Source organism: Notamacropus eugenii, chromosome 1, assembly GCF_028372415.1.
Source record: "Notamacropus eugenii isolate mMacEug1 chromosome 1, mMacEug1.pri_v2, whole genome shotgun sequence".
NCBI lineage: Eukaryota > Metazoa > Chordata > Mammalia > Diprotodontia > Macropodidae > Notamacropus > Notamacropus eugenii.
The window spans coordinates 687160903-687179466 of record NC_092872.1 but is presented as its reverse complement, the minus strand read 5'-3'; the positions used below and the strand labels follow the sequence as shown (position 1 = coordinate 687179466).

Genomic DNA, 18564 nt, shown 5'->3' with positions numbered 1-18564 from the left:
ACATTCTTATTGATAGCTTTTCCCTTCATCCTCCTCAATGGAGACACCCAACATGCTTGAGTCTTGTTCTTTTCTGTCTATGAAAACAGAACTGGACTAATCAGCCTTTCCATTTATTTTATCTCATGTTCCCAACAAGCTTGACCAATTTCCTTTTCTGGTTATATTCGCTAATATACTTTGTGTCACAAAATGTATGATTAAAAGTAGTAAACAAAATAAAACCAAGCATAAACACTATTCGATAAATAGACCATCAGATTTAGCATCAAAGGAGATGGGTTTGATCCCAGGTATGCCAGTTACTAACAATGTAACTTGGGGCAAGTCACTTAACATTTCTCAGACTCAGTTCCCTCATTTTAGAAAGGAAGAGACTGAAAAAAATGACTTAAAATTTTTATATCACTCAAATCAGTGGGATCTGTGAATTCATTCTTTTTCTTTAGGACATACTATCTGTCTATAATTAAAGATTTTCCCCCCATTAACAAAAACTAAAAAGAAAATATCAATTTCATAGGTTGGGCATTGAAATTACTTTACTCTTCAGATTGGACAACGATTGTCTTCATTTTTGTGAGCATCTTATGATAACCAAGAGAATGAATGACAAGAAAGACAAAAGATAAATAGAAATAAAACTTGCTTTCCCTGTGAAAAACTTTCCCTGGAATGTTCTTCAAAGAATTAGAGATTGCATGTAAATTTTCATTTTTAAAGTGGCCTTCGAGTGGTGAATTAGATAATTGTATGAAAATGAAGAGTTTTAATAAGCTGTGGCAACATAATAAACTGTCATATAAGACTAATTATCACTTTTGGGGCTTACAATAGCTGTCATCTTTTCATACTGAAAACAGGAACCCTAAACACCAGAAGAAAAGGAAAAACAATTAACAACCACAGAAGCATGGAAAAAAGCTATTTTCTGCCTTGCTAGTAGTAATAAAGGGCTTGAATATGAATAGTCATTCATCATGCAAATGAATGGAGTCATTTGTTAAATTTATATTTCACAGGAATGAAAAGATGCTCAAAAATCTCTTCATTAAAATTTAGACAAGATTTTTCATTTTTCCATTGTTAGAATTCATTTTGCTCTTCCTCAGACATAGCTTCGGCCTTTCAAGTTCCCTTGGAAACATCAAATTTTTCTCTTGAAAAGCCCGTTTTGTTTTGAGTCTCTTATTACACCATTAGGCTTCAGTTATCTGAAGATCTGTCACTTAGAAAAGTCACACTGTTTGTAAATAGGCATCAGGACGACCTGATTATAACACAGATGCTGAATATTGGAAAGAGATTTAACCAGACCTGTCAAAATGTGAGAAGAACCTTCCAGAAGATCCTGCTGTTGAGCTTGACAAAGTTAGGTGTGACAGTCTTCATATTCCTGTAAATTGTAAAATAGAGTATAATATCTTTATGATTGACAGAACAGAAGTAATGGAAGCAGCTCAAAAGACAATCAGTCAGTTAGTCAACAATATCCATACATGTCTCCCTGAGGGCTCCTTGGCATTCTCCCCCAGCAACAATGATCCGACTGGTGTATCACTTTCCCTGTCTCTCTCTAGACACAGACTCAGACACACAGATGCACAAGCATAGATATTTTTGTACTTAATGGATTTGGTGTGTGATAGTCAATAGATTACTTGTGATGAAACTATACAAATGAAAAGCAATGATTTCATCCCAGTGGTCTAAGCTTTGGGTAAAGCCATCACCATGAAAAGTTCCTTAATGAACATAACCTATGCAGGTTTTATTTCTAGCTTGATCTCACAATCTACAGACTGACAGTGTGGGTGGAGACTATCCTAATCTCTTTCACTTTCATAGGACAAGCAGAAGCAGAAACCATTCCCTGAGGGTTGATGTCTATGCCTTTTTGGGCTGCCTTCATGGTTATGAAACTTTAAGTAGCCTTCACATTTAACATAATCAACGATACTCCAGTGACAGTATTATAGTACTGTTTCATTAAAACGAGCATGGAAGTCCTAACAATCACCAAAGACATTGAATTAATTAATGTTCCTTTTTATAAGTTCCTGTTAACTACTCACCTTGTGCTATTTTATCTGTTTTTAATACTATCCAGTTTCCAATGATCACATTCAGCATCTACTTCAATTTTCTAGTCCCTGCTACTGAGTATAACAGATCTTTTAGTATAGAGGTAGATATCTAAGGAAGAATAATTACCAGCAAACAACTACAAAATTTCGGAATGATCTTTAATGTTCCTGCATATTGGTTTACTTATATTGACAGTCCCTTTAACTAGTGAATAAATCAAGCCTATCCCAGGCACTGACTCTATAGCCTCTGCTTACAATCCATACAATGCAACTTAGTATATAGTTAGATCTCAGATTTTTTTTCATATTTATTATTAGCTACTCAAAAACAAGGATTTTATATCTTATTCTTTCAATATAATTATCCTTAACAGCTTATGACATGGGGTCACTAATGTGGTCCTAGCTTACTTCATTTGGACTAACCTTGTTTTACTGTATGCATGTCAGGGGAGCACATGTTGTAAAGATACAATCAATCAGTCAGCATCAATCAATGAACATTACTAAGCATCTATTGTGTACCTGACACTATGATAAAAAGTAAGAATTTGAAAAGAGGTAAAAGACACCCCTTGAACTCAAGGAATTTACAATCTAATGGTAGAGACTACATGCAAACATATATATATATATATATATATATATATATATATATATATATATATATATACATATACAATATGAGCAATATACAGGGTAAACAGGAAATAATTAAAAGAGGGAAGGACCCAGAGTGAGGATGTGTTGGGAAAGGCTACTTGTAGAAGGTAGGATTTTAGTTGGGACTTAAAAGAAGCCAGAGAGGTCAGTAGTAGGAACTGAGGAGGAAGAATGTGGCATGGGGGGCAGCAAGAGAAGATGTATGGAATCAAGAGATGGAATATTTGCTTTTTGGTGGAGTAGCCAGAAGACTCAGTATCATTGGGCTGAAGAATCCATGCTCATGGCATAGGGAATAAGAAAATAAGAAAGGTGAACGGAGGCTAGATCATGAAGGACCTTGAAAGCCAAACAGAGTATTTTGTATTCTGGATGTAATAGAAAGTCACTGGAGTTTATTAAGTGGAGGTGAGGGACAGGATGACATGATAAGACTTGAACTTTAGAAAAATCCTTTCAGTGGTTAAGTGGATAATAGATTGGAGTGGAGAGACTTGAGGCAGGCAGTCCCAACAGCAGGTTATTGCAATAGTCTATTCATGAGGTGTTGAGGAACTGTATTGGAATGGTGGCAATGTCAGAGGAGAGAAGTGGAAGTATTTGAGATATCCTAAAGATAGAATCAATAGGCATTGGCAACAGCTTAGACAGCGGAGGTGAAAGATAATGAGGAATCCAGGATGAACCTCTAGGTTGTTAATCTGAGAGACTGAGAGGATGGTGTTTCCTCTACATAGTAGGAAAAGTTGCAGAGGGCAGAGAGATTATGGACACATAATGATTTCTATTTTGGACATATTGAATTTAAGATGTCTCCTGGACATCCAGTTTAAGATGTCTGAGGAGCAGTTGGACATGTGAGATTGGATTTCAGAGAGTCTGAGACAGGATAAGTAAGTTTGGGAATCATCAGCATACCCAACTCATTTTCACCACTTAGACATCATTTTTCTCTCAATAGTCTGATCCCAAGAATACTTCTACTTGGAAGTCCTTCCTGATTCCCTTGCTGCTAGTGGCCTTCCCACAAAAATATTAATTTTGTAATCATATTTACTTATTGTTATATGTTAATATGATAGCATAACCTATTGTATTATTATTTATATACTTAGAACTCTAAATATTCTCCTCTGAAAGAATTTAAGCCCTTTGAAAATAAAGATTTTTTTTTTCATTTTTTTTGCAGGGGATGGAGAGCAATGACCTGCAAATGGTTATTTGCTAAATTAATGCATGTTTCTTACTTAACTAATGATAGCTATTTTTCAAGTACTGGAAGTACAATCATTTTGAAGAGGGAATAGACTCATTCTTGTTGATTCTGGAGGGCAGAAATGAAACAATGACTGGAAATTACAGAGGAGTGATTTTTAATGAAGGAAAACACCAGAATATAATTATGACTTTGAAGTAGAATGGGTGTTCTGGCAAGGTAGAGCATTCCTCTTTACTAGAAGTCTTCAAAAGAAGGCTGGATAACAGCTCATGCAGAATCCTAGAGAGTGGATTCCTGCTCACTAATAGATTGAACTATGTCATATATATCATATTAGTCATTAATCAGTCAGCCAACAAGCACTTATTCAGGACTTTCTATGTGACAGACATTGTGCTAAGCCCTACAGACACAGAGAAAAGCAAAAAGATTATCCTTCATATTCTAATGGAGATAGCATGCAAGCGATGATGTCCATACAAAATATATACAGAGTCGGTAGAAAATAGTGTCAGAAGGAAGTCACTAACACCGGGTTGGGGGGAGGGACATAAAAAAGGTCTCCCGCAGACCTGACCAACATTTTAATCAGAATTGCTGACAGATATTAAAATTTATGAATTCAGATTTAGCCTTTGTCCCCTTTAGGGCACATCCTCTAAGAAAGAGTATTCCCCAACTGTAAGTGAAGATGAATAGAACGACTTGGTGAATCTGGCCTTTTTTTCACTCTTTCTTCAGCTTTAGATTCTGTCCTCATTTCTCTCATACATTTCTAAGGAAAAGATATTATGGGATGAGATTTTCAAGCAAAAAACTATTTGACATTGAAATGGAATACTGATGCTCCAAAGCAACTTAGAACATAGAATGTTAGCATGTAGATCATAGAATGTCAGAGCAGAAAGAAGCCTCAGAACATAACATATTATTGCTGGAAATCTTTTGAAATAAAAAAAAAATTGTTAACCTATAATACATGAAATTAAAAGGACTGTTTTCTTCAAGTTGTGACCATCTCCCTCAATTCTTTCCTCTGCTGATTATTTCCAATTTATCTTATCTTTACCTTTACATATTATCTCTCCCATTAGATTGTGAACTCTTTGAGGATATGGACTCTGTGTGTGTACATATGTATGTGTGTGTGTGTGTGTATGTGTTTGTCTATCACTTAGCACAGTACCTGGACAAGTAGTAGACAATAAATCATTATTGACTGATTGACAATGCTAAAATGATAAGAAATCTTACAAAGTCAAATGTGAAAACACAAGATAACAAATGTTAGACATGAATGGGCCCTTAGGAAAAATTTAATACATTCCTTATAAGACATATATAGATAAGACACAGAAAGATGATGTGACATGCTGATTGCCCCATAGGTTGTTAATGTCAGAGTCAGAACTTGTTGCCAGCTAGTTTCTTTAGAGCATTGAATAGTTCTTTTACTCTTACCCTGAAAGAAACTGGTTACTTTGATTGATACAGTGCTTAAAGGGAATAGAGTGAACAAAGGGTGCAAGGTTGCTTAGAACCAGATTGTAAATGCCAACGTAAGAAGCTTGTGTTCTATTTTATAAGTGATAATCACTAACACCCCCAACCCTCACCAAAGGGCAATGACGTGACCCAGTCTATGTATTAGTAACCTTATTTTAGAAGCTGTGTAATGGATGGAATAGAGAAGACAGAGAACTAGAGACAGAAAGACCAGTCAAGAGGTCATTAAAATAGTTCCTGAGATCATGAAAGCCTGAACTCAAATGGTGGTAGTTGAAATGGAAAGAATAGGTGAAATTTTAGGCATTGCAAACACTTTGAGATCAGGGAAAATATACATCAGAAGTCTTTTTTATCCCCACAGGGCCTCAGGTGTTATCTTGTTCATAGTAAATGCTCAATAAGCTTTTTCTTTAATTGGTTTAAAAGTTATAGGATTTAGAGGACAGCTAAATCTTTAGATCATTGTAAATATCAAAGGCTCATAGAGTTAGACTGGGAAGGGACCTCATGGGCCATCTAGGCCAATGGCCTCATTTTTTAGGAAAGGAACCTGAGATCCAGAGTAAAATTACTGACCTATGATCTTCTACCTAGAAATTAGAGCCAGGTTAGTTATTAGGAAAGGATTAAAAAAGAAAAAGGAAGCAAGGGCTATCTAATAATTTAATGGGATACTACAGGAGGTTATGCATCTTCTTTCACTAGATGTGTTTAAAGTAAGATTGTATGACCACTTACTGAAGATATTAAAAAAAAATTATTCATGTGTTAGACACAGATTTGACTATATATCCTGTGAAGACCCTTCTAACTCATTTTTTTTGAATTAGGGCTGTATAGTCATAGATTATTAAAAGTGGAAAGAAATTTAAAACATGCAATTTTTGAAGTTAGATCACAGACTATGAGATAAAAGACATTTTAAAGATCATCCAGAGTAACAATGACTCCTTTTTTTATTGATAAGGAAGTTGAGGAAAATTAATGTTGGATTGTATTACATATTACCAATATTTCTTTGAGAATTCATGAATTTCTTCAGAACTCAACCTCTGAAGATCGGACAGTTTTTTTGGAAGGATATAATAGAACAAAGTTTGTACAAAACATTTGCTGATCTCAAGGTCTTTGATACTGTCAGGTATGAGGGCTTGTGGAAGATCACAGTGATGGAGATGTTCATCAGTATTGTACAACAGTTTCATGACAGCATGCTTGCATGAGTTCTGGATAAAGAATGATGCTCTCACAATTTCCCAGTCACCAATGGAGTGAAGCAGAGCTCTGTGCTAGCTCCCATGCTTATACCATGATGTTTTCCGTGATGTCACCAGATGCCTTCAATGAGGATGAAAACGACACCATGATCAGCTAATGCACTGACAATACATTATTTATCTTGAGATGTTTACAAGTCAAAACTAAAGTGGAGGAAGAGTTGGTATGTAAATTTTTGTTCACACATGACTGAGTACTTGATGCAGCTTCTAAGGCTGAAATGCGGCAGAGAATGGACTGATTCTCTGCTGCTTGTGCTACTTTTTGTCTGACAATTAACACTAAGAAAACATAGGTTCTCTACCAGCAAGCATCACACCATCCATTCATGGAACCGTTTCAGCAAATGGAATAATTTTGAATTCTGTGGATAATTACTTACATTGATAGTGTATGCTTCAAGGATGTACACATGGAAGTTGAGATAGATGCATGCATTGTCAAAACTAGCTCAGTGTTTGGGAGGCTCCTAAGGAAATTAAGGGAGAGAAGAGGTATTAAGGTGCCTATATATCTGTTGTGCTGACTTCATTGTCATATGCCTATAAAATATGGACAGTCCACCAACACCATGCCAGAAAATTGAACCATTTCTATTTGAATGTCTTGGGAAGATTCTGAAGATCAACTGGCAAGATAAAGTACCAGAAGCTGAAGTTCTTTCACAATCTAAAGTGACAAGCATTCAAACAAAACTACAGAGAATACATCTCTTATGGGCTGGCCGTGTTGTTCAAATGTCAAATTCACACTTGAGTAAGAGATGATTTTATGGAGAGCTCATAGAAGGCAGATACTAACATGAAGGTCAGAATAAGTGACACAAAGAAACTTTCAAGTGCTCTTTGAACTTTAGTATTTATTATGAGACATGGGAGACATTAGCACAGATTGTTCCGTATAGGGTGTCCACATCTAAAAGGGCACTGTGCTCTATGGGCAAAGCAGAATTGCAGTAGTTCAAAAGAAAGGTAAGATGCACAAATTTAAGCACCAATCCCTCCCAAATGATCATAGGAACTATTTGTGCCTGACCTGTAGTAGAACTTTCCAAGATCATATTGATATGGTCAATCACAACCAGACTCACTGTCTGTTGATCTCAACATTGTGATATTATTTTGGTCCTCTGAGCATAAAAGGCAATGAACAATAGGAAGGAGATGAAAACTCTTAACTTACCTCTTCATTAAAATGTTCACAACTAGGGTTGACTTATCTTTGACAGAGAAGGTCCAAATGATGTACTATCAAGTCAATCAGAAGGAAGAAACACCTAGTTATAAAAGACACTGTCAGCCCTCACTGTGGGGCTTTGGCACAAATGGAAGCTACCCATAAAATCCTTTTGTTACCAAGCTGCATGCCCCTGATAATAAGGGATATCTCACTGGGAGAATTACCTTGGTCTGCCTTCTGTTAAATTCTGACCAGTACAGAAATTGAGTCCCCCCCAAAAATTAAGTCATTTGTCTAGTCACATAGGTAGTAAATAATAGTTGGGATTTTTAAATAATTCTTGTTATAGGAAGCTAGTTGGTGCCGTGCATTGAAGGGTAGAATTAGAGTCAGAAAAAAAACTGAATTCAAATCTCATCTCAAAAACTAACGAGTTGTGTGATCTTTAGCAAGTCACTTAATCTCACTCACTTCAGTTTCCTAGTATGTAAAATGGGAATAATCATGGTACCTGACCTCACAGGATTATTGTGGGGATCAGCAAGGTAATATACCTGAAGTTACTTGTCCACTTTAAAATTCTACATAAATGCTAGTTACTAAATTCAGTGATTTTTACAAAACATAGTGCTACCAATCTCAGACTATTAGAACTCTAAGAGACTTTAATACACCAATATTAGAGCATATAATGTCAAAAGTGGGAGAGTTCATGTTCATCTTGGCCAAATCCCTCTATACAGAAGAAACTGATGTGATGTAGTGGATAGAATGCTGTCCTTAAGGCCAAAAAAATCTTGGAATAAATTCTTTTCTACCACACATATTGGCTATGCTTTTGACAACTCTCTAAAATTATTGAATTGAAGAGAAGGTGTTGAAATACATTGGGAGAGGAGTGTGCCTCACTCAACAGTTCCTTATAATAATTAAATTATAGATTCCATCTCTATTTCATCCTTCCCCCCCCCCCCACCTCTGGGAACAACTCTAAGGGCCAAGTCATATACTGACTCCTATCATATATAGGATGAGGGTGGGGATAGAGGATTTGGCTATTTTGCTTGAAAGAGAAATTGTAAAGGGGGCCTGGACTAATAAGTGGGAAGAAAGAAAACTTTTAATCTTAGAATTAAATAGGAAATCACCGTATAGTTGATGAAAAAGAATTAACTCATGCTCATTAAGTCACCCTTAGATTTTTAGAGGGTTTTGTTTAGGAATTTGAAATGTGATGTCTTTGCATAAAACACTTCAAATTTTAAGTGAAATAAAATTTCCACCCAACAATAAGGAGCAATATAGGTATCCCCTATCAAAATTCCTTGGGTGTACTCACTCCAGTGGCTTCCTGAGGAGAAGTGAAATTGACAGGCAGCATTGTTACAGTTGTCACGATATACAAGAGAATTGTTCTGTGCAGGATCATTGGGGGTCATGGCATTTGTAATTTTCAGAAGAGGAAAGGAGAAGGAAACCTTGCACGTGAAAAACTTGCCAAATAAAAGAAAGAACCTTTGCAAAGAGTTACAGGGAAGAAAAAGACAACTTCCCAAAGAATAATTGAGGCATTATGAAGGAAACAAATCAGAAATTTTGCTTATATAACAGGGTTTTGAAATGATTGAGCTGGAAGAAGTTTTAATGATGATCAAGTATGAAATAATAATTTTTAAAATGTGGAAATTGAGGTCTAGAGAGATAAGGTGATTTATCCAAGGTTAAACAATTAGTTCTGGTCGTTTATTGTCTCCCAGATCAATGGATTTTTCATTTTAATTCAAGTGAATATGTTTTGCTCTTAGCTGACATCGCACTGAGCAAGAAATAGAAAGTTACACTAGTTCCTTATATTTAATTCTACTTGCTGCATATTTATTTGTTTGCTCATTTGTTCTTTCTTTAAAATCCTATTCTGATATGTTCCTGACATAGAAGGGCCCTGACAGAGAGATGTCCCTGGCATAAAGGGGGTCTTGGATATTTGATATCTATACCAACAGATTGTAAGGTTCTACCAACTTAGAAATGCAGTGTGCAGAGAGAGACAATGTGTGTACCATAATTTATCTATGAATTCTTTAGCCATGAGGGGAATAACTTGTTTTCAACCACTATGATTCTTTAAACTATTTCGTAAATTATGGAGAAGTCCAGGATCCTTTCCAGTCCTGAGTTTATGAGTTTCTGCTCCTGTGTTTTATTTTGGTGGAGGGAGAAACAATGCCATTAAATTATAGTACATTGACTCTAAACTAGTCCTTCCACTCTCTGTGCCACAGTTTCCTATTTATAAAGTGGGGACCAATGAGAATCTTCTAATTACATAAGATGTGATAACAAGAAAAGTACTTATAAACTTTAAGATCAAATAGAAAAACTAACAGCAATGATGATGGTAATGATGATGACTGAAAGAATGATCATCAAATAACCATGTTCTGCCTTTCACACGTATCAGTTATGTGACCCTGGGTAAGCTATTTAATCTTTCAGCACTTCAGGTATTTTCCTAAGACTAAAAATTTCAATAAGGTAAGTAATTTGCATCAGTGGAGGGAATTTTCACACCAGGATTTACCCACATTTCCGAAATCAAAGATCCATCCCACTGGCGGGCTAGTGGAACCCTAGCAAATTAGTGCTAAAAGATTTGTTTTCCAGTCATTTTTAGTTATGTCTTACTCCTTATGACCCCATTTGAGGTTTTCTTGGTGAAGATACTGTAGTGATTTACCATTTCCTTTTCCAGAGGAGAAAAGTGAGGCCAATAGGATTACAAGATTTATCTAGGGTCACAAAACTAGTAAGTGTCTGAGGCTGGATTTGAACTCAGTCTTAACTAATTCCAGGCCTAGAACTAATGCACTGTGTCACATAGCTGCCTGCTAAAAGTTACTCTAGAACATTAAAAAAAAAAAATAAAACACATTAATTTAGACATAGGAGCTAAAAAGAAACAGAGACTATCTTCTTGTTCAACCTTCTCAGTTTACCACTGCCCCCTCCTAATTATATAATGCTTTACATTGTAGAATGCCTTCTTTACAATATTTCCTTGAGTTTGGAAGTATATGTGTTATTATTCCCAGTCGATGATAGGTATGTGATCTGCCCAAGATCTTATATATGTTAGAAGCAAAGAATAAAGAAAATTCATTTGCCCTTGTACATGGAGAGTGAGCTATGTTGTTTAAAAAATAATAACCCATGTCTTAGCAATTAGACTTGTGAACAATAAACTCATGAGCTCATGGGAAATATTTTTCTCCTCTTTTTAAGACTTATGACTGTTGTGAATATTCCCATGTTCAAAAAGCCTAAGCAAATTTTAGAAATATGACAAGCCAGTGTTTGATTCACCAACTTAGAGAGGATAATTTGGTGATGAAGCAGTAATAAGGGATGGCTTGATGTAGCATAGAGAAAAGTAGCCAGGAAATCAGGAGATACTGGTTTTCTCAGTGTGGCTCTATTTGCCATACAGACCTGTGTGATCTTATGTGAAACATATTCTCTTTCTTGCCCTCTCTTTGTTTTGATACAAAAGAAACTCTGGATAATATAATGACTAGAGTTTACATAATCATTAAACATTCATAAAACTATTATGCATCTATTATCTTGGTATTCTTGGGAAATGTGAAGATTTTCAGGTATCTTTACCTCCAATCTACAGATAAGAAAACTGAGGCTCAGAGCAGTCAAATAACTGTTCAATCTCCTCATTCTGGAAATTCACTCTTCTCCTGTACCCCCTCTCCTGGAAGTTAATTCTATCCCTGTTGACTTGAACTTCATTTTTAAGGAAAGTGGCTAGGTCCCCATGATTTTTTTTCTCTCTCTAGGCTCCACTATTTATATTCTGAACCTGAATGTTTGATTACTTTTATGTATTATTATATGATATGATATTAGTATAGAAGTATATTCATATTTATAGGCAGAATCCACCCTGTCCCCACAGGACAACTCTCCTTTTACATCCTCTATTTTTTGGTTTCTATTTATGTGTTTTCTTCTTCCATTAAAAGATCAGAAAGTATCATTCTTCTGACTTACATTTATATCTTCAGCAATTGGCATTGTGTTTGGCACATACTAATTACTTACTAAATGCTTGTTGACCAACTGACTGACAGAGTTAGTAAGTGTTAGAGATAGTCTATGACCCCAAGACTAATCTAACATCAAGTCCACTCGATTTTCTAACTAGAGCATCCTGTATCTCAAGCTATAAATTCTCTCATTTGCTAAATGTATGTCCTCGATTGTGCTAATATTCTGGGGTTTTGCTGCTTATCTTTACCTTTTACATTTCTGCTAGCCAGTTAAAATTCCAACTGTGCATTTTTTTCCCTCATTTCCAATTCTCTGTGCTACAGTCAAAATCTGCAGGGAGCCACCATAAATGAACAGTTTTTTAGAGTCCCCCAGGAAATTCTTAGATGGCAATGTAGGGAGTGAAAAGGACAATAGATGTGGATTGAGAATCTCAGCTTCTGGTACTTACTCTATATATGACCTTGAGTAAGTTGCTTCTTAACTATACGTCTCAACTTCCTTGCCTGGGAAATAAGTGCTAGAAGAGAGAATTTCCTTTTTTTTTTTTTTTTAGTTGTAACTTTTTATGATTATTTGTTAATTTCTGTTCCAGGAACTGGGAATGTGGGTATGACTGTTTGGGAGTTCAGAAAAATGATAAATATAGCTGATATTTCAAAAGCATAAATTGCACTTATGATTTCCAGGGACCCTTCAGCAACAATAAACAAACATTCATCTTAGGGAACTACTCCAAAACTATCTTCTCAGAAGCCTCCTGGAAATCTCAAATAATCTATGGATCAAACTTCTGTAAAATATTTTATCCATAAATTTTGAAGGATAGGTACATGGCTAGATGCCTAGATGGACATAAACATTCCACGTATAGATAGATAGCCAGATATAGCCATATATATGTATGTATATATGTATATGCATGTATATATAGATATATGTATGTATATATGTATATATATATATGTGTGTGTGTGTATATATGTATGTATGTATATACTCTGATGGGCTGGCTACATTGTTTAAATGCAAAATATATGCTTGCCAAAAAGAATATTTTATGGAGAACTCGCATGGGGCAGGCAATAAAAGAAGAGGAAATACAAGGACACTCTCAAAATCTCTCTCAAGAACTTTTGCATTGATTGTGTGACATGGGAGACACTGACACAGGACTGCTCAGCATGGTGTGCCCACATCAAAAGGGGTAACATGCTCTCTGAGCAAAGCAAAATTGAAACAGCACAAAGGAAATGTAGGATGTACAAATTTAGCGTAGCCATCCCAAATGTTTATGCAGACTATCTGTGCCCAATCTGTGATAGAACATTCTGAGCTCATATTGGTCTGATCAGCCACATTTGGACACACTGAAACTCAACTTTATCATAGTGATGACTTTTTGGTCCTCTTTGATAGTGAAGGACAACAACCATATATGTATATGTATATATGTATGAATGTATGTATGTGTATATATATGTATGTATGGGGAAAGAAAATGTAAAAATTGTTTTCCACCTACTGCTTCCTTCAGACTCATTTATGACCCCCCCCAAAAAAATGAATACAGGGTAGAGAAAAACAATCAAATTAAATAGTATCAAGAATATTTCAGTTCTATTATTATGTTGAGGCAAAATGGCTGGAGTGTCAGACACGGAGTGAGAACACCAGAGTTCAAAGCCTACCTCAGACATCATTAATAGCTCTGTTACCCAGTTCAAGTCATTCAATTGTTATCATTTTACTTTCCTCACTTGTCAAATGGAAATAATAATCACATCTGCCTTCCAACATTGCTATGAGAATTAATTCAAAATAATAGCATATACAAAGCATTTTATAAAACTTAATAGACCATACCAGTGTTGTTTATAATAATTATCATCATAGCCTCATTCATCCTTAAAATATTATCAATGGACAAGTATGTGCAGTCTCTATGTAAGATATAGATAGATAGAAAGATATGTGTGTATGTGTATGTGCATATATACATATCTGTATATGTATATATACACATTATATAAATTTATGTATATACACACATACCTGTGTGTGTGTATGGGGGGGCAGTGAGGGAGGGAGGTGGCTCAGTGGCTTGGAATCAGGAGGACTCATCTTCATAACTGTCAATCCAATCTTTGTTATTTACCAGCTATGTAACCCCTGGACAGCCATTTAACCCTATTTGCCTCAGTTTCCTCATCTGTAAGACGAGCTAGAGAAGGATATAGAAAAGCATTCTAGTATCTTTGCCAAGAAAACCCCAAATGGGTTTGTACAGATTTAGATATGACTAAAAAAGGACTGAATATGTGTGTGTATACACACACATGTGTTTATTTATGGAGTTGCATTTATACAAGTGTTGATATAAATTTGATTTTAAGGCTCTGAATGGATGAATGTATAACTGTCTCAGCATGAATCATATATTTGAACTCGTGCATATATTTTTACGTATCTTTTTATGCTTCTGTGTGAGTTCAAGCTTGTATATGTGTTTAGCTCAGTATTAAAGTATTTATATGTCTAAATTTGTCAGCTTACTTCCAAACAAATAATATTTTCTATCTTGAAAAAGAAATAATTAAAATGTAACAGAAAGAAATATGATTCTCCTGAGTCTAGACTCAGGAGACTTTATGTTCAAATCTAGCCTCAGACATATACTAGCTGAGAAAGTTATATAATTGCTGTTTACCTCAGTTTCCTTAAGCACAAAATAGGGGTAATATCAGCACCTACTTCCCTGGGTTGTTGTGAAGATCAAATGAGATAAAATTTCTAAAGCACTCTGCACAGTGTCTATAATAGGAATTTAATAAGCCATTTTTCCTCTTCCCTTTCCTGCCCTTCTCAGGTCTTCAGCAGGGAGAATCAGTGAACAGGGAATGAAAGAAGAAAGAAATAAACAATAAAAGGACAAGGGATAGACTGCTATCAAGTCAGGAAGGAATACTGTCATTCCTCTAAAATTTACTTGAGTCTCTGAGACAGAGAGGCAGGACCAAGAGCATAAGTCAATGTGGCATGATTTAAGTTACCTATTTGTCAGTTACAAGCCATACATGGCAGACTTGGAGAAATGCAGTCGAAGATCTTTACAATTAATACTTACTGTTGCCAGTGGGTCCCATTACCCCATTACTCATGGAAATTTCTCTATCATTTATTTTAATTTTCTTCCATATGTATCTTAACCTTTAATACTCTCAATTTTAATAAACACATATGCCTTTAAAACATCAAGCATCAAATCATACAATCAAATGTGGCTAGGTAAGCTTTGGAGAAAAGAACAATGAAACATGCCACTCTGGTATACTCTGAGACACATGAAGAAAAATTGTAATATTGACTCCAATGATATGTAAATGGAAGTGATAACTAATATCCAAGGAAGGATGGGGACAACCCAGATACAGAGGGCTAACTTAGATAATCATAGCCAAGCACATTGGAAGACAATGAAAATTCAAAAAAATCAGAATGACAGGCCAGAATGAATAACCTGAGATTTAATAAGGATAAATATAAAGTCTGTTATATTGGAAGAGTGGTGGACTTGTAATCTGAAGGATCCAGGACAAAATCCTGTCTCTGACACTTTTTAGCTATGTAATCATAGACAAGTTTCCTTACCTCTTGGAACCTTAATTTTTTTCATTTGCAAAATTAGGATTATAATACTAGAGTATTTACTTTGCAGAATTATTAAGAAAATCAAATGACCACCACTTTGCAAGCTTCAAAATATTATGATAACATCAGTAACCATCAATTTCAGCAGTTGGTTAAAAACACCTCCACAAGTGTCAGTTTTTATTCCTTTGGTTTTGTCTAGCTAAGAACATTCATCAAGATAGTGGCTTAGGTGAACAGATCTGGGTGATTTAGTGGACATCCAAGCAATGATTTGATTCAGTTTTAGATGGCAGCCAAAATAACCAATGTGCAGAAATAAGGGGGTAATATTCCCATTGCTTCAGTCAGATCATAGCAGAAGTAGAATGTTCAATTCTGGGAGGTACATATTTGAAGAAACTTTGGCAAGCTAGAGCAGGTCTGAAAGAAGGTGAACTAGATAGGAAATAGTCTAAAAACTTTGCATATAAAGACAGTCCCTACCTTTCTAGTCTTATTCTATTTGCATGTACTCTATGATTCACTGACACAGTGGCACCACCCTCCTTGCTGTTTTTCTCACAAGGTACTCCATCTCCCATTTCCTTGCATTCTCACTGATTGTCCATCTTGTCTGGATTCTCTCCTTCCTCATCTCTGCTTTCTGGCTTTTCTCACTTTTTTATGTCTCAGCTAAAATCCTGCCTTCAATAAGAAGTCTTCCCCTGCTAGTTTCTTCTGTTTACATGCCAATAAATCATCTAAAATATTTTGTCTACATACAGTCATTTTCACATCATCTCCCTACACTGTGAATTCTTTGACATCAAGGTCAAATTTTGCTTTTCTTTTTATCGCCAGCACTTAATTGTTATCTTTCTATTTTATTTTTCCTCCAGTGCTACCTATGACATGCTTTTGACATCTCAGTCAGGATTTTTTTCAGTCTTTTTTAGTTTTGGAAAATCTTTAGGACTCTACCTATATTGGGAACAATATGCAAAAGAAAGGCCTTACTCAACAGTGAGGCAAGTTAGTGAAACTAGCTTGTAGTTAAACTGTCTTTGAGGCTTATTTAGGCCAGGAGATTAAGGCTTTGGCTATGATACAATTTCACACACACCTGGAAACAAAACAGCCAGGATGTGAGGGGCTGGAATTACTTTCTCTAGCATGAGAACACAGGTCAGTAGCAAGAACCACACTAGGCAGTTGTACTCAGCTGAATCAGTTCTTTATTCTAGGTAAACATCCCTTCCCTGGCTCTGAATGTTTTAACTCTTAGCTGTATTATAGCTCACTAAACCTCATTTTGCATCCCCTATATCTGATCTTCACAACAATCCTGTGAAATGAATGTTGTTATCTATTGTCCTCATTTTACAATTGAGGAAACACAGTGACTTGAAACTCATGTGACTTGGCCAGGAGGTTTCTGAGACAGAATGGTATTTTTCATCTTCACTACTTCTAAGAAGAGTGCTCTATAGAGTTATCCACCTCTTTCTCCACAGAGCTATAGAGAGCTTTACTCAGCCCAATAAGTGTTTATCAAGCACCTGTTATATGCAAGGTACTGACTTGGTTCTGAGAATATAAAGGAAAAAGAAAACAACTTTTACCCTTAAGAGAGCTTAATTCCAACTAGGAGGTTATAAGATATTAATAAATAAATAAACAACGTGCATCAATGTGTCAGGACAGAGAGAGCAGGAAGGTGACAGACGGAAGTTGAGCTTTGAAGGATTGTGAGGATTCTTGAGAGGCAGAAAGGAGGAGTGATTGCATGGTGGATAATGAAACCGAATAACAGGAAATAAAAATGGTAAAGTAAACAGAGCCAGAGTGTGAAAGGTTCCAATGCCTTTTTTGAGTTCCTATTTTAATCCAGAACAAGGGTTCTTAACTTGGATTCCTTATCATGATTTAAAAGAAATGTTTTGATAATGGTGTTTCGATATAATTGATTTCTTTTGCAATTCTATTTTAAAACCTTGCTCCAAAAAGAAGGTTCCCGGTATCCACCAGACTTCAAAAAATTAGCTAGGTAAACAACAAACTTGTATTAAGAGCTTACTGTATGCTAGGCACTTTGCTGAAGAGTCAAGATATGAAAAAAATTAAGAACTCATGCCTGTGAATCAAAAGTAAACTACTATTCATTAAGCCCCTACTATATGCCAGAAACTGTGGCAAAGAGTAAAGAAAAAAGAGAGGCAAAAAGCAATCCCTGTCCTCAAGGAGCTCACAGTCTAATGCGGAGATGAGATTTAAACTACTATGAACAAATAAGTTTCTAAAATATAGAGGTTGTCTGGGAGGAAAGGAAGTAAGATAAAGGAGGACTAGAAAAGCCTACTTGCAGAAGATAGGACTTTAAGACTTCAAGAAACCCAAGGAAAAGATAGGAGGTAGAGATGAGGAGGAAGAGCATTCCAGGCATGAGAGACAGGCTGGGAAAACCCTTAGAGTGTGCATATAGAATGTCATGTTCAATGACCAACAAGGATGCTGGTGTCACTGGATTGCAAAATGCAAGTAATAAGGAAGATGCACGAAGATTAGAAAGTTATAAAATAGCTGGATTGTCGAAATATCATCAGGAAAAGGATGTTTGAAAGTAACCAAGACTGCAGAGAGGTCAAAAAGGATGAATATTGAGATAATGTGACTTTGGCAATACTGGGGGCTCTTTGAGGATGGAGAATGTTTTTAGGCAGGAAAGAAGTACCTAGTAGTTAGAAACTGAAGATCAGTGATAAAATAAAGATTAGTGAGACTTGGGATCATAGAGGGGGTAAATATTAGATGAATTAGAAGATTAGATTGAATGGAACTGCCAAGTGTAAATAGTGGGGCTTGAGTTGGCAAGGAAAAGAGCTATATCTCTACATAAAACAAGAAGGAAAGAGGAAATAGAAGGCATTTAAG

The 18564-nt window shown here is 35.7% G+C and overlaps 1 long non-coding RNA gene across 1 annotated transcript in view; it reads right to left on the bottom strand.

The window, feature by feature from the left end:
• Positions 1–489: 489 nt before the first annotated feature.
• Positions 490–18564, bottom strand: part of LOC140528340 (uncharacterized) — a 196860-nt gene continuing 178785 nt past the window's right edge. Inside the window, exon 5 of the long non-coding RNA XR_011975147.1 lies at positions 490–1396. This is a non-coding gene — a long non-coding RNA (uncharacterized lncRNA). The remainder of the gene's footprint in view (positions 1397–18564) is intronic.